General features: G+C 37.9%; 1 protein-coding gene across 8 annotated transcripts in view; it reads right to left on the bottom strand.

Annotated features, from left to right (window-relative positions):
• Positions 1-16,935, bottom strand: part of FUT9 (fucosyltransferase 9) — a 266,509-nt gene that overhangs the window by 174,383 nt on the left and 75,191 nt on the right. The gene's annotated exons all lie outside the window — the stretch shown is intronic.

Below are 16,935 nucleotides of genomic sequence, written 5' to 3'. Positions count from 1 at the left end.
TCCTGGCTCCATTTAGAGTAGTGACCCACTGGGATATTAAACATCTAGCTGGTGCTTTAGGAAGGGAAAACATAGACATTATTCTTGTATTAGCCTCCGTGAGTCTCTTATTTTTCTTAAAAAAAAAAGGTTACTTTTGTTTTATAATTTAACTTTGTTTACTTGCTAAAACCCACTTTAAAATCTGCAGCAACAAAGCTGCAGGGTAATTGATAAACACCTGCAGCCTGAGAAGCCCCACATGGGCCTTTAGAGGGAAGGCTGTTTTTTCCTTAGTGTTTGGTTGACTCCTTGCTTGTGAGTTTGTCTTTTTGTTTGTTTTCTTGTCTTTCTTTCCTCTTTATCCACCCCCCCTCCCCCTTTTTGATTAGGTGTTGCCAAGCTTGTTTCTTGTTTGTTTCTTCTTCCCCAATTAACTCTTTTTGGCTACCAATGTTATCTTGTCTCCTCCTACATCTTTCTATCTTCTGCTTTCTGTTGTTGCTCTTACATTCCACCTTTCTTTGCTTAGTCCCTAATTTTTCTGGCTTTTTATTTCTAACTCCTCTATTCTGTTTTCTGTCTTTTATTAACTCTTTCTCTCTTTTTTTGTCCTTTCTTTTCTCTTTCCTTCTCTCCTCATCACTCTGATCTATTAATTCACACTATATACTTCTCCATATTTGGTTTCCCATTTCATTGTAGGTACTCCACTTTTTTATTCCTACAACTCTACACTGCTTACATGAGTTAAATATTCATTTTCCTAGGTTCTGCTAACATTTACTATCAAAATTACTCTTTTTTTAAATTTTTTTAAATTTTTAAAAAATTTATTTCTCTCCCCTTCCCTATCCTCCCTCCCCATTGTCTACTCTCTTGTGTCCATTGGCTGTCTATTCTTCTGTATCTGCTTGTGTCAGCAGCACCTGGAATCTGTGTCTCTTTTTGTTGCATCATCTTGCTGCATCAGCTCTCCGTGTGTGCGGTGCCACTCCTGGACAGGCTGCACTTTTCTTGCACTGGGCGGCTCTCCTTACGGGGTGCACTCCTTGCACGTGGGGCTCCCCTACATGGGGGGCACCCCTGCATGGCACGGCACTCCTTGCGCTCATCAGCACTGCACATGGGCCAGCTCCACACGGGTCAAGGAGGCCCGGGGTTTGAACCACCGACCTCCCATGTGGTAGGTGGATGCCCTAACCACTGGGCCAAATCCGCCGCCTCAAAATTACACTTATCCTCTTTCTTTTCTTGATTCTTATGCTTTCCCTGGCCCTAATCTTTTTCCTTCAAGGGAACTTAGACAACAACAAGGAAATAGAATAAGAAGAACAAAGTATCAAAGACAAAACTTAACATACACATAGAAACAGCAACTAGATAAAACCCTAAACTGGAGAAGGAAGCTAATCAACTGAACAAACCCATAAAGATAAAAAGATGCAACAAAAAATTACAAACCATTCCAAGAAACAGGAAGACATAGTCCAGTCCAATGAACAAAATAAAAACCAGAAAGAGAAGCAGAGCATCAAACAACTAATCAAAGCTGTCCAAATATCATGGACAAACTTAATGAAGTGAAGGAAGAGATTAAGGATATTAAGAAAACACTGAGAGAGCATAATGAAGAATGTGTAAACATACATGAAAAGATAATGGATATTATGGTGATGAATGGCACAATCCAAGAAATCAGAAATACACTTTCAGCAAATAAGAGCAGGTTTGAATGGCAGAGGAACAAATTAGCAATGTGGAAGACAGAATATGTGAAATCAAACAGATAGTAGAAGTGATAAATAAAAAGAAAAAACCCAGCAGGAACTTAGAGATTTGAATGGCAACACAAAATCCACAAACATCCACATTATAGGCATTCCAGAAGTAGAAGAGAAGGGAAAAGGAACAGATAAAGGGTTGGAGGAAAAAATAGTGGAAAACTTCCCAACCCTACTGAGGCAGATGGATATACATGCCCAGGAAGTGCAGCACACCCCAAACAGTATAAACCCCAACAGGCCTACTCCAATACATATATATGTGAAATTATCCAATGCTGAAGACAAAGAGAAAATGCTGAAGACAGCAAGAGAAAAGAGAAACATCACATATAAGGAAAGCTCAATAAGATGAAGAGCTGATTTCTCATCTGTAACTATGGAAGCAAGAAGGCAGTGGTATGACAAAGTCAAGGTACTAAAAGAAAAAAATTTCCAGCCAAGAATTCTCTATCCAGCAAAGTTAGCATTCAAAAATGATGGAGAGTTCAAAATATTCACAGATAAATAGAGGTTAAGAGAGTATGCCAATAAGAAACCTGCCCTTCAAGAAATATTAGAGTTCTGCAGGTTGAAAGGAAAAAATAGAAGAGAGAGAGTTGGAGAAGAGTGTAAGAGCAATTAAAAAGACAAAAAGAAATAAAAATAACATATGGCATACATGAACCCAAAGAAAATATGGCTAATGTAAGTAAATCCTTGAGGGTAATAACACTGAATGTTAGGATTAAACTCACTAGTCAAGAGACACAGATTGGCAGAATGGATAAGGAAATAGGACCTATCTACATGCTGTCTACAAGAAACCCACCTTAGACTCAGGATTCAAGGAGGTTGAAAGTGAATGGCTGGAAAACAATCTTACAAGCAAACAATAACCAAAAAAGAGCAGGAGTAGCTATACTAATATCAGCCAAACAGACATTAAATGCAAAACTACTGTGAGAGACAAAAATGGACACTATATATTAGTAAAAGGGGCAAACTTTCAAGAAGAAAGAACAATCATAAACATGTATGCACCTAACCAGGGCACCTCAAAATACATGAGGTAAACCCTGGAAAAACTAAGTGGAGAAATAGATGCCTCTACATTTATAGTGGGGAACTTTAATACACCATTTTCACCATTAGACAGAACATCTCAACAGAGCAGCAATAAAGAAACAAAGACTTTAAACAATATATTAGAGGCTCTGGACCAAATAGACATATACAGAACACTACACTCAAATACAGCAGGATATACATTCTTCTCAAGTGCACATGGATCATTCTCCAAAATAAACCACATGCTAGTCCACAGAGAAAGTCTAAATGAATTCAGAAAGATTGAAATCATACAAAGTAATTTCTCTGACAACAATGGAATGAAGCTGGAAATCTGCAAGGGTGAGAGAATCAGATTAGGCACAAAGATATGGAAGTTAAGCAACACACTCCTAGGCAAACAGTGGGTAAAGGAGGAACTCTCAAAAGAAATCAGTAACTACCTTGAAACTAATGAAAATGACAACACAACATCATCATAACTTATGAGACGCAGCTAACATCAGAATCAATGGTGAAATACTAAAATATTTCCCTTTAAGATCAGGAACAAGACAAGGATGTCCACTATCACCCCTCCTATTTAACACTGTGCTGGAAGTACTTGTTCAAGCACTAAGGCAAGTAAAGATATAAAAGGTATCCAAATTGGAAAGGAAGAAGTCAAAATTTCAATATTTGCAGATGACATGATTCTATACATAGAAAGCCCTGAGAAATTTACAACAAAGCTTCTAGAATTTATAAATGTGTTTAGTAAAGTCACAGGTTATAAGATCAATGTGCAAAAATCAATAGCATTTATATACACCAATAATAAGCAATCTGAGGAGAAATTCAAGAAAAAATATGACTTACAATAGTAAATTTAAAAAAGCAAATATCTAGGAATCAATTTAACTAAAGGTGTAAATGATTTATACACAGAAAAACACTGTTAAAGGAAATCAAACAAGACCTAAATAAATGGAAGAATATTCCTTGTTCATGGATAGGAAGACTAAATACAATTAAGATGTCTATCCTACCCAAACTAATCTACAGATTTAATACAATCACAATAAAAATCAGCACAGCATTTCTTACTGAACTGGAAAAACTACCTATGAAATTTATTTGGAAGGAAAGAGGCCCCAAATAGCCAAAGGCAAATTGAGAAAGAAAAATGAAATTGGGAGAATCGCATTTCCTGACTTTAAAACTTACTACAAAGCTATAGTGGTCAAAACTAAATGATATTGGCAAAAGCATAGACAATTGACCAATAGAACAGAATTGAGAGTTCTGATATACATCCTCGAATATACAGTCATTTGATATTCAATAAGGCCACCAAGCCCACTCAACTGGGAGAGAATGGTCTCTTCAACAAATGGTGCTTGGAGATCTGGATATCCATATGCAAAAGAATGAGAGAGGAACACCATCTCACATCTCATACAAAAATCAACTCAAGATGGATCAAAGATCTAAATATAAGAGCCAAGATCATAAAAACCTTGGAGGACAATGTAGGGAAACATCTACAGGACCTTGTAATAAGAAATGGCTTCATGAACTTCACACCCAAAGCATGAGCAGTGAAAGAAAAAATAGATAAATGGTATTCCCTTAAAATTAAAACCTTTTGTACCTCAAAGGAGTTTGTCAAGAAAGTGAAAAGATAGCCTACCCAATGGGAGAAAAACATACATGGGATAACATGAATGAATCATGAGGACCTTATGTTGAGTGAAGCAAGCCAGGCATTGAAGGACGAATACTAAATGACTTCTCTGATATGAATTAAGCAAATCAAGCCATCTCAGAGAGCTAGAGTCTGGAAGATAGGCTTACAGGAAATAGAGGAGGAGAGAAAAGTTGTGAGCCAGTGCCCACATGGTCAAAGTCTATGATAAAGTGGAGGTAAGTAGTCATGCAGTGAAAGGATGTGATGAGGGTATAGGGATACTATTGGTTGGGCTGTGCAAGCTTGACAGGGCTAGTGTTGGGAGGATGGGTCTGGTGGTCCATGGAATTGGGGGAATGGGGGGAGCATGTTAACATGGGAGATTGGCAGGTATGTGGTTGAAACTATAATGTTGAGAAAATTCTTTAGACAATATAATAAGAAAGTGTTACTGGTTTGGGTGTTGGATGGGGCTTTTGGCACAGGATGCTCCTGGGGCAGGTGTCTAGGGAGTGTGTGTGAATCCTCAAATTGTCATAGTGTGCTATATCACACTATGGAAACCCATAGAATGAATAGGAAGGATGTTTGGTATATGGGAGTCCCCTATATTCTGTATGTGACTTTATTGTGGCCTACAACTTCTTTGAAGACATAAAAATAAAAAGAAATAAGACAATGAGGAAGAAATGGAAAAGAGTGCTTTGCCACCATACATACAGGACAAAACCTATTACAGTGATGAAAGGGAAAAGCATAAAAAAATTTTTAAACATTTTTCACTTTTTAATACTCCATTTTTTTTAACTTTTAGTTTTTAAAAATTTTATGTATTCTATTTCTAATGTTTAAACCTATCATTACTATTTCATTTTCCTATTAATTGAATTTGGCAATATATTAGGCTTCACTTTTGAAGAAGTTTTGGATCATAGAGGGACTCAACTATGGCAGAGGAGGAGCATTGGTGTGGGGTGTCATGATGGGAAATGCATGGAATGGAATTCACCTGAGCATGCATATAGGGTATATAAATATGTTTGGATGTTCATTGGGTATTGACACAGTAGGTAGAGATTCACACAACACCTGTGGGAGTGCTGGGTTCCCATCCTGGGGAGCTCTGTCACATTCCCCAATGGAACAGCAACAATCCCCCAAATGCAAGGACAATGACCAGTGAAGAAGGATGGTGCAATGATAGACCCTTGATACTGATGACTTGAAATTTCAATTTGGCCTGGTGTTGCAGGTTGCCTAAGAGTTACCTCCTGAGAGCTTCCATGTTGCTCAAATGTGGTCACTCTCAAAGCCAAACTCAGCATATAAATGCATTACCTTCCCTCCAGCATGGGACATGACTCCCAGGGATGAGCCTCCCTGGTGCTAAGGAATTACTACCAAGCACCAGCTGGTGATGCAACTAGAAAAAGATATTGAATAAAAGGGGAAAATGGTAAAGACAAATGAGTTTATATTACTAAGAGACTTCAAAATGAGTCAGGAGGTCATCAGAGGGGTCATGCTTATGCAGGATCTCAGAGACAGCCAAAGTAGATACAACCCGAGGTAGTGGTGCTCCTGAGGGCAAGGCAATGGAGACATCCAGGTCCTATGGTCATGGCAGATGGCTCCAGAGTTTGGTGCCTTGCCAGTGGGTCCTACTTTGGAATTTGTGCTCCTGAGTGTGATGGAGTTGAACTCAAAGTGACTTCTCCACAGATACCTCTTCTGTCCTTTTTATTGAACCTGTGGTTGGCACAGGTGCTAGTGTATGTCCAGGAGACTTAAATCTCTGGGTTTTCCATGTGCCAGCTGGGCCCTGAGCCTCAGTGGTGCTGCAGTACCTACTCTTCAGTTCACTGGACTTACCCAGGTCAGCTAACAGGGAGGTGAAGATGGACAACCACCACTCCAAGGAAGTGAGAGAGTCTACAGCTGTGTCCATGACAGTCCCATCCACCAGCTATGTGGGATTGAAACCCCCTCTCAATTGATAGGTGGAATGAGCATCGCCATCCCAAGATCCTCAGGATGGAGGAATAAAATATGGATTAGAGTGGACTTACTGGTATTCTACTATAGAATTATTGTGATTCTAGCAATGGAAGAAATTATATTATTGATGTGGAGAAAATGGCCATGGAAGCTGCTGAAGGCAGGGAGAGAGAAAAGGAGGTGTGATATGGGGGCATTTTTGGGACTTGGAGTTGTCCTGAATGATATTGCCAGGACCACTGCAGGACATTATATATTCTGCCATAACCCACTGAATGGACTGGGAGAGAGTGTTAACTACAATGTAAACTACAATTCATGCAGTGTAGCAGTGCTCCAAAAGGTATTCATCAAATGCATTGAATGTACCACATCAATGAAAGAAGTTGTTGATGTGGGAAAAGTGGGGTGTGTGGGGAGTGGGGTATATGGGAGCTTCCTATATATATATATTTTTTAAAGATTTATTTATTTATTTCTCTCCCCTCCCCCCCCCCACCCCAGTTGTCTGTTCTCTGTGTCAATTATCTGTGTCTTCTTCTTTTGTCCACTTCTGTTGTCAGCAGCTTGGGAATCTGTGTTTCTTTTTGTTGTCTCATCTTGTTCCGTTAGCTCTCCATGTGTGCGGCGCCACTCCTGGGCAGGCTGCACTTTTCTTTCACACTGGGCGGCTCTCCTTATGGGGTGCACTCCTTGTGCATAGGACTCCCCTATGCGGGGGACACCCCTGCGTGGCATGGCACTCCTTGTGCGCATCACACTGTGCATGGGCCAGCTCCACACGGATCAAGGAGGCCCAGGGTTTGAACCGCAGAACTCTCATGTGGTAGACAGATGCCCTAACCCTTGGGCCAAGTCCGCTGCCCCTATATTTTTTAATGTAGCATTTTGTGTGCTCTAAATATCTTTTAGGAGGTGGACTTGGCCCAGCGGTTAGGGCGTCTGCCTACCACATGGGAGGTTCGTGGTTCAAACCCCGGGCCTCCTTGACCCGTGTGCAGCTGGCCCATGCACAGTGCTTATGCATGCAAGGAGTGCCCTGCCACGCAGGGGTGTTCCCCACGTCGGGGAGCCCACATGCAAGGAGTGCGCCCTGTAAGGAGAGCCACCCAGCGCGAAAGAAAGTGCAGCCTGCCCAGGAATGGCACCGCCCACACGGAGAAGTGACACAAGAAGATGATGCAACAAAAAGAGACACAGATTCCCGTGCCGCTGACAACAACAGAAGTGGACAAAGAAGATGCAGCACATAGACACAGAGAACAGACAACCGGGGGTGGGGGGGTGGGGAGGGAGAAATAAATAAATAAATAAATCTTTAAAAAAATATATCTTTTAAAAATAAATAAAAATATATTTTAAAAAGAAGAAATGAGACATTTATTCAACACTTACTATTTTTGTATTCTAGGCATCGTTTTAAAAGCTTTCCATTTATTAAATCATTAATCCTTTCAACAATCTTGTGCTTTGAAAATAATTGTCCTTTTTTTTTACAAATAAGAAAGTTGATTTACAAAGCGTTTGAACATTTGTCCAAAGTCACATTGATAAAAATGTGGTAAGATCGGTTTTATTGTCTCACTACAAAGCCTGCTTTTTTCCCTTTAATTGCAGTTTTATGTTTCCAAGCTGAAAACAAGATTAGAGTCATTCTTGAGGCCTTCCTTTATCTTATATTGCTAAAAAATAAACCAAGGCCTCTCAATTGGTCTCTCATACATCCTTAGCCTATGCCTTCCATTACTTCTACTACTCATTTATTTCAAGCAACCACCAACTCTTTTGTTTTTGCTTTACAAATATTAATTTAATCTTTTAAAAATACTTTTTAATTTAAAAATGCTTTAGATTACCTAAATGATACATAAAAATATAGGGGATTCCCATATGCCCCATTCCCTATCCCTCCCACACTTTCTCACATTAACAACATCCTCCATCAGTGTGGTAAATTTGTTACAAGAGATGAACACAAAGTGAGAAAAGATTTCCCATGATGCATAATTATGTATCCATGATACCTCCAATATGGTCAGTCATAACTGCATCATTTCCATGTTTAAAATCTCCCCATGACTTCCTTTTCCCTACAGATAAAACTCAAACTCCTTGGCAGAGTACATTAGATCTTTCATAAGCTACAGTTGTCCTATATTTCTAGTTATTTCCTACTTGCCCTTCAACCCCACTCCAAACACACATTCCCAATCACAAAGAACTACATGTTCTTACCTGAATATTCTTTGCTCTTTCACATCTTTTCACATACAGTTTCTTCTGCTTAGGAGGCCCCTTCCCTTCTTTTCTTTTATTAGGTGAAGTTCTAGCTCAGCTAAAAAATTTTCTTATCTATTACACCTTTCCTGCCATATTTAGGTAGAGTCAGTCACTCCCTTTTGAACTGCAGCTTTTGTTGCCTCTACCTTCAACACTTCTTTCATTATATTGTGTGTGTATGTACACATATTCTTAGCCTAATTGGTATGACTGTGTGTGCCATATACGTGGGAAAGACTGTGACTTATTCATCTTCATTTTTTGGATCTGAGTAACATACAAAGCAGTGCATATAATAGCTATTAAATAAGTTTGGGTTGAATACATGAATGAATGAAAAAAGCTAAGACAGAAGGATGAGGGTAAAGATCCAGGAAGCAAGTGAGGTTCTGGGAGAGGTACTCTGTTGATGACAATCTCCTCAATTGATTGCAGATGCAATCAGCAACAGATGCAATCAACTTACTGACTGATGATTTAAATCCATAACTATCCTCACAGTAACAATCAGGACAGTGCTTGCATGACCAAACAAGTGGCGACCTATGACCTTTTACCAGGGTAAATGAACATTGGGGTAAAGGAAATGATAAAAAATTTCAGGAATTATTAGACATTAGTAGTGTCTAATATTTCCAGGAGACCCAAGATGTTGCTGTGGCCCACCAGTCAGTGTAGAGTCTCATGGATGTCAGGTGATCGGTGGAGTTTTAGCTCAGGTCCTTCTCACAGTGGGTCCACTGATTCACTGGATCCATTCTGTAGTAACTATTCCAATTCCAGAATACATAATAGGTATAGACATATACAAAAACTTGTGAATCCATTGGTTCCCTGACTTATAAGGATTTTTATGGTAGGAAGAGCCATGTGGAAGCCACTAGAACTGCCTCTACCTAGTAAAATAGTTAATCAAAAGCAATATCACATTCCTGGTGGGACTGCAGAGATTAGTGCCACCATCCAGGACTTAAAGGGTATACAGTGGTAGTGATTCCCATCACATCCCCTTTTAACTCTCCTAATGGTCTGTGCAGAAAACAGATGGATCTTGGAAAAACACCATAGATTATCATAAACTTAACCAGGTGGTGACTCCAATTGCAGCTACTTCTCCAGATGTGGCTTCACTTCTGAAACAAATCAGCACATTCCCTGGTATGTGGTATGTAACTATTGCTCTGAGAAAAGTTTTATCCTCAACTGCTGTTAATAAAGACCACCAGAAACAGATTGCTTTTAGCTGGCAATTGCATTCACTATCCTCACTCAGGGGTATATCAACTTGTCAGCCCTATGTCATCATTTAGCCTGCAGAGACATTAATTCTCTCTTCCTCTCACAAGACATCACACTTTTCCATTATATTGATGATACCATATTGATTGGACCTAGTGTACTAGTGAACAAGAAGTAAAAAATACTCTAGACTTATTAGTAAGGCATTTGCATGTCAGTCAGTGGGAGAAAAATCCAACAAAAATCCAACAAAAAAAAGGTCTCCTTCCACCTCAGTGAAATTTCTCAGTGACCAGTGGTGTGGGACTTGTCAATGTATCAATAAAGCCCTTCAGAGGTGAAGGACAAATTGTTGCATCTGGCCTTCCTACAATCAAAAAAAAAAAAAAAAGAGGCACAACACATAGTTGGCCTCTTTGGATTTTGGAGATATTATATTCTTTGTTTGGATGTCCTATTCAGTCCAATTATGATGAGACCTGAAAAGTGCTGATTTTGAGTGGGGACCAAAAGAAGAAGATCCACATGATCCAGCAGAACCAATTGTGTGGGAAGTGTCAGTAGCAAATAGAGATGTTGTCTGGAAGCTTTGGCAATTCCCTACAGGAGACAAGTAATACAGAACCTTAGGATTTTGGAGCAAAGCTTTGCTATCCTCGGCAGATAACTACTTTACTTTTGAGAAATAGCTTTTGGCCTGCTACTGGATCTTAGTAGAAACCAAACACTCAAACATAGGCCACCAATGTACCCTAAGACCTGAGTTGCCTATCATGAACTAAGTATTGTCTGACCCATCAGGCCATAAAGTTGGGCATGCACAGCAGTACTCCATCATAAAATGGAAGCAGTATATATAAGAAAGGGCTCAAGTGGGTTCTGAAGGCACAAGTATGTTACATGAGGAAGTGGCCCAAATGCCCTTGGCACCCACTCCTGCCACATTATCCTCTCTTTCCCAGGGCTACTTTACCAGATAAAGTTATAAAAGCGAGCTATAACCAGGTGTGATCAGTTACAGAAACGAGATCTGTAATGGTGAATATGACTTCCTTGTTTGTTATAAGTAAGTTTTTATATATACATTAATCAAATTTCTTTGTTTACTTCCCTATATTATCCCTTTTTCATATGACATAAGTTGTAGTAACTTTAATCACAGTATTTAAGTTATAGGATATCAAGTTTAAGAGTGACTATTACCCAAGCAACTTGCAACCTATTCTGGAGAAAATTAGTGTGTTTTTGGTTGTACACAGGATGATTGAGAATTGTTAGGTGAAAATATGACTGATGTTGTTTTTACTTAGAGATTAAGTATGGTTTAAGTAGATGTGTAAGGGTGCCAAGTTGAAAAGGGGTGGACTGTAATAGTTAAATTCATGTGTCAACTTGGCCAAGTTATGGGATAGAGCTGTTTGGTCAAACAAGCACTATTCTGATTGTTACTATGAGCATATTTAATAGATTCAAACCATCAGTCAGTTGACTGCATGTATGGTTGCTTACACATCTATGATCAACTGAGGAAACTGCCTTTAACTATGAGAGAAGTATCATTCAACTTGTTGAAGTCCTTTAAAAGAGAAATGATGATTTCTGCAGTCAGAAGGGAGAATTTCAAACTTTACTTCAGCCAGTCAGCTTCTCCTAGAGAATTCATTGAAAACCTTTATCAGTGTTTCCAGTTTGTGGCCTCATCTATATCCTGGAATTTGGCTTGTCCATCCCCACAGTCACATGAGCCAATTCCTATTAAAAAAATCTCAGAGTAATTACATAATATACACGTATACATAATATACATATATATATATATATATGTATGTATATATATGTTGGTCTGTTTCCCTAGAGAACCCTAAAACATACATCACACTCAGCTGCCCTGAATCTTTAGGGTATAGAATGAGGACCATCTTGACTGTATTTATTCTCCGGGTAATGCCATTCCCAAGTACCTTTATTACTTTATTTAAAATATATATACTTGTATCAGTTATACAAAGCTTTCCAAGTATGTTCTCAGCTTACTAATTACTTGGGGCTCTCTATTTGAGAAAGCTGGACTATAGGTTCTACAGTTCCAATAAATAAAATGGGTTCCAAATTCATCATCATGGTTGGGGAACAGTGGTCTGTCTATAGAATAATTTAGAAGTGGTGATGGGTATAAATGACTATGGATCACAACAGAGCTGTCAGTAGCAAATGATAATATCAGACTTGGTGGTTCAATAGTCCATACCTGTCAGAATAAGATATGAAGAGCAATCAGTCTGCTTGTTAGAATCAGTATGCCTATATTAAAATAATTTTGAGTATAATTTCCCTTAGTTTTAGCTTTTCATTGAAATGTCTATCCTGCTGGTCTTTTGAATACACATTTTCATGTGAACCATTCTAAATCACTTTTAAGAAATAGGTGAGAGTGTTTAAAATGTCCAAGTAGAAAGAAAAAAATTAAAACTAAACCTATTGAATTAATACTTCTTAATTATATTCTTAATACAAGGTATTTCTTGGGACTAAACAAGATAATCAGTTAAAAGCAAATTATAAACTCTAAATAATGTAGCAGGATTCCCACTTACTTAGCTGAATAAATAGCTGGCAGGGGAAATGACAGCTTCTAAATCACAGATCAGCTAGGACAAAAAAAATAAAATGTTTGGACTAGAACCGTTGTTTGATAAATGTAGCCTACTTTTCTTCAGTGTTTACTTTTGATAAATGGCAAGACTTTGCCATGACTTTGCCTTGACACTTATCTCACAGTTGGCTGCCATTATCTCCTGACAACAATCTATTCTTTTCTGTTATATTGCAGCTTATAATTGTTAAGTCTTCTCACTGAGGAGTTCCTAACAATTTTGTGATTTATGACATACAAAGTTTCAAATGAAGTATGTTAGGCCTATGGTTTATAACTAAAGTTAAACAATTCTATAGCAGTTTGCGGCTGTTGTTTATATACTTACCAACTTCTGGGGAAAATGTTACAGAAAGTGTCTGTTTCCTATGGCTGCTGTAACACAATACACAAACTGAGTGGCTTGAAATAACAGAAGTCTATTGTTTCACAGTTATGGAAACCAGAAGCCCAAATTGGGGTGTCAAAAATCAGGAGAGTCATACTTCCCCTGATGTCTTTACAGAAAATTGGTTCCAAGCCTCCCTCCTGGCTTCTGGCCGGGGCCAGCAATCCATGGCATTCTCTGCCTCAGTTGATATATGGGGTGCATGCTTCTGTTTATCTCTTTCTGTGTCCAAATATCCTCTTCTTATAAGGATGCCAGTCATATTAGATTATGGCTCCATGCTATTCAAGTATAACATTATTTTTTTAATTTATTTTTTCATAGAGCAGTGTAGTATTACAGGATCATACAGAAAACACAGAGTTCCTATGTAACAACACACACACACATGCCGTTTCCCTATTATTAACATTTTCCATTAGTGTTACCTTTGTGATGATTGATGAAACAATATTACTATAATGAACTATAGTCCATAGTGTACTTAAGGGTTCACTATTTATGTTGTACAGTTATATGGGTATTTTAATTGTTAGTCTGATAATGCATATACAACATAAAATTTCCTATTTTAACCACTTTTGAGTTTACAATTAAATATTAATTACATTCACAATGTTGTGCTACCAGTATTACTATTCATTACCAAAACTCTTCTGTCACCGCCAACAGAATATTTTTATCAATTAAGGCTTAATTCTCCAGTCCCCACACACAACCTTGCCCCTGGTAACCTATATTCTAATTTCTGTCTCTGAAATTGCATATTCTAATTATTTCATATCAGTGAGATTGTATAATATTTGACCTTTTGTGTCTGCTTATTTCACTCAACATGATGTCTTCAAGGTTCATCCATGTTGTCCATGTATCAGAATTTCATTCCATTTTAATGTTGCGTAATATTGTATGGCATATATATATCATGTTTTGTTTATCCATTCTTCCATGACTCTTGAGTTGCTCCCACCTTTTGGCAATTGTGAATGAATATTGGCATGCAAAAATCTGCTCAAGTCCCTGTTTCCAATTTTTAGGGTAATTGTACGACTTCTTGTTGGTCAGTTATTTTCTTTTCTTGTGCTATCTTAATCTGGGCTTTGGTTGTAGGGTAATGTTGGCCCTACAAAGTGAGTTAGGGAGGGTTCCCTTCTCTTCAGTTTTTTGAAAATAGTTTTAACAGGATTGCTGTTAAGTTTTCTTGGAATGTTTGGTAAAATTCATCAGTAAAGCTATCTAGTTCTGGGCTTTTCTTTTTTGGAAAGTTTTTGATTGCTTATTCAATCTTTTTACTTATTTGTATTGGTGAGATCTATTTCCTCTTAAGTCAGTAGAGGTACTTGGTATCTTTTTAGAAATTTGTCCATTTCATGTAGGTTATTATCTTATTTGTTGGAGTGCAGTTGTTCACAATATCCTCTTATAATTGTATTATTATTGTGGGGTCAGTAGTAATGCCACTTCTTTCATTTCTAATTTCAGTAATATTGTTAGTTTATCTCCCTCTCATTTTTTGTCAGTTTAACAAAACTTGTCAATTTTATTGATCTTTTCAAAGATACAAGTTTGAGTTTTGTTGATTCTCCCTATGGCCTTTCTATTCTCTATTTCATTTATCTGCACTTTTATCTTTGTTATTCTCTTCCTATTGTTCAATTTGGGTATAGTTTTCTAGTTGTTCAAAGATTCTGTTGGGAAAATGGCACACTGGAGCATCTTATGCTGCCTTCTTGGTTGACTAGAAACCTCCAGTATGACCTCATTTTAACTTGACTAATTTCATCTATAATAGCCCAATTTCCAATGAACATTGCATTCTGAGGTACTGTGGAGAAGAACTTCAACCTATCTTTTGGGGAGATACAATTCATTGCATAAAAGAAAGCAAAATAATTGCAGACAATTTTAAAAATTGAAATTTTAAAAATTGCATACAGATTACTGACAAAATTCATTGATTTGCAGTTCCAATGCTGCAACAATATTTTTCTCACTAACATACTAGTCATATTTCATTGTACTCAATTTGCACTTAATTGCTTTCCCTTCATCACACATATTCTTTTCTTCCCCAGGTATTTTTACTCCGGTGGCTATAATGTACTTCTCAGAGCATACAGAAGGCCAAAATGAGGGCACATCCTCTGAAAGAGCAGTGTTTGCATGGCTGGCTAATTGTAAAGTATTTAGAAATGACCAACTAGACAATGAATTAAATAATTGGAGTTGGACTGGCTCTCCATGACCACCCAATTTAACTGCCTCATTTTACAGATGATGAAACTAATGCCTAGATCATTTTTTTAGATATATGAGGAAGAATATAATGCTATTTATTATGAGAAGAAGAAATAGGGGTGGGAAGATAATTGCTTTTCAAACACAAAAGACTGTCATATATTAGAGTTAGAGTTGTTACAAAAGGACCAAGTTAGGTTGCTTGATTTGTCCAAATAAAAACCTACACTCTCTTCATAAAACAATTTTGAGTCATGTCAGCTGATAAAATATATTCAAAATGAGTGAAAACACACATAATATAATTATGACTATATAAATTTCTTCTACTTAATTGAAAAATTCATATTTTCAAAGAGATAATGACAAACTAGAATTTGTCCACAAAAAGAAGACCAGGACAGTGAAATTTCTATAAACTGCCTTAGATGAAAGAGTTGAAGAGTTCAATTAAATATTTACTGAACAAACGCAGAATAAATGAAAAGGGGGTATTTTCACCGGAAGATACAATAAACAAGTTCAAATGTTCAGAAGGCACAAAAAGTGAAAGATTGGTTGTTCAGTATTTCTCTAAAAGGGAGAACTTGAAATGAGGGATAAATGTAATCAACCAAAGGTCTATAAGGAGAGTTGTACCAAGCATATCACTTATCTTAATAGCTGCTCTTCCAATATCGGGCACACCACACTTTTCCATTCTTCTGAAAAGAGATATTATAACTTAACATTCTCCATGAACATCGTAAATAAGTTGCATTTTCATGGCAAGCACTCCACTGCCAGCAATAGATGCACACATAGCATCAGAAAAAGTCTCAAGTTAAACTGTTTTTTAAAGGAAATGGTCTTTTTTTCCTCAGTTATATTTTAGTACTTTACATTAGTGAGTCTCAGGAGATGGGGAGAAAAGAGCATATTCTCCAAAGAGTGTGAGTCTGAATCCTCAGTAACAGAGACATTGCCTTCTGGGAACAGTCCTCCTCAAACCCAAATGAACTATATGACTTTCAACCAACAGTACCAGTGGAAGTGTGTTGTATGTGATGGGAACAGGGAGTAGGGAAAGTAGCTGACAATTACTGCTCTGCATTAAACAGGAGGGATATATTTATAAGTCATTAGGAAAAATAACCTCACCGTGTAATACTGATAGGCTCTGTATTAGTCAGCCAAAGGAGCTGATGCAAAGTACCAGAAATCTGTTGACTTTTATTTGGGGTAGAAGCTTACAGTTATCAGGCCATTAAGTGTAAGCTAGTTCCCTCACCAAAGTCTGTTGCCATGATTTGGAGCAAGATGGCTGCCAACGTTCAGATTTCCTCCTCCCCTTAAGGTTCTGTGATCCCAGCTTCTTCCAATATCAGCTGTAGGCTGGGATAAGTCTCATCTCTCTCCCAGGGTTTGTTTCTCTCTGGGCTCAGCTGCTCTGTTTTCTCCACAAGGTCAGCTATAGACTATCAAGTGAATAATGTGTCTCTCTTCTTAGGGGCCTCTGCCTCAAGACCAACCTTCTCTGTGTGCTTACTTCCCAGGCTCCAGGATCAAAACTCTAACTGCTCTGCCATGTGATTTTCTCTGTGAGAAATGTCACATTGATGCCCTATTGATGTGGCCCAATCAAAGCCTTAATCATTATTTAATCAAGTAAAGTGAA

Source organism: Dasypus novemcinctus, chromosome 11 (assembly GCF_030445035.2).
Source record: "Dasypus novemcinctus isolate mDasNov1 chromosome 11, mDasNov1.1.hap2, whole genome shotgun sequence".
NCBI classification, from domain to species: Eukaryota; Metazoa; Chordata; class Mammalia; order Cingulata; family Dasypodidae; genus Dasypus; species Dasypus novemcinctus.
The sequence above is the reverse complement of the archived record's forward strand: the minus strand, read 5'-3'. Positions and strand labels throughout refer to the sequence as shown.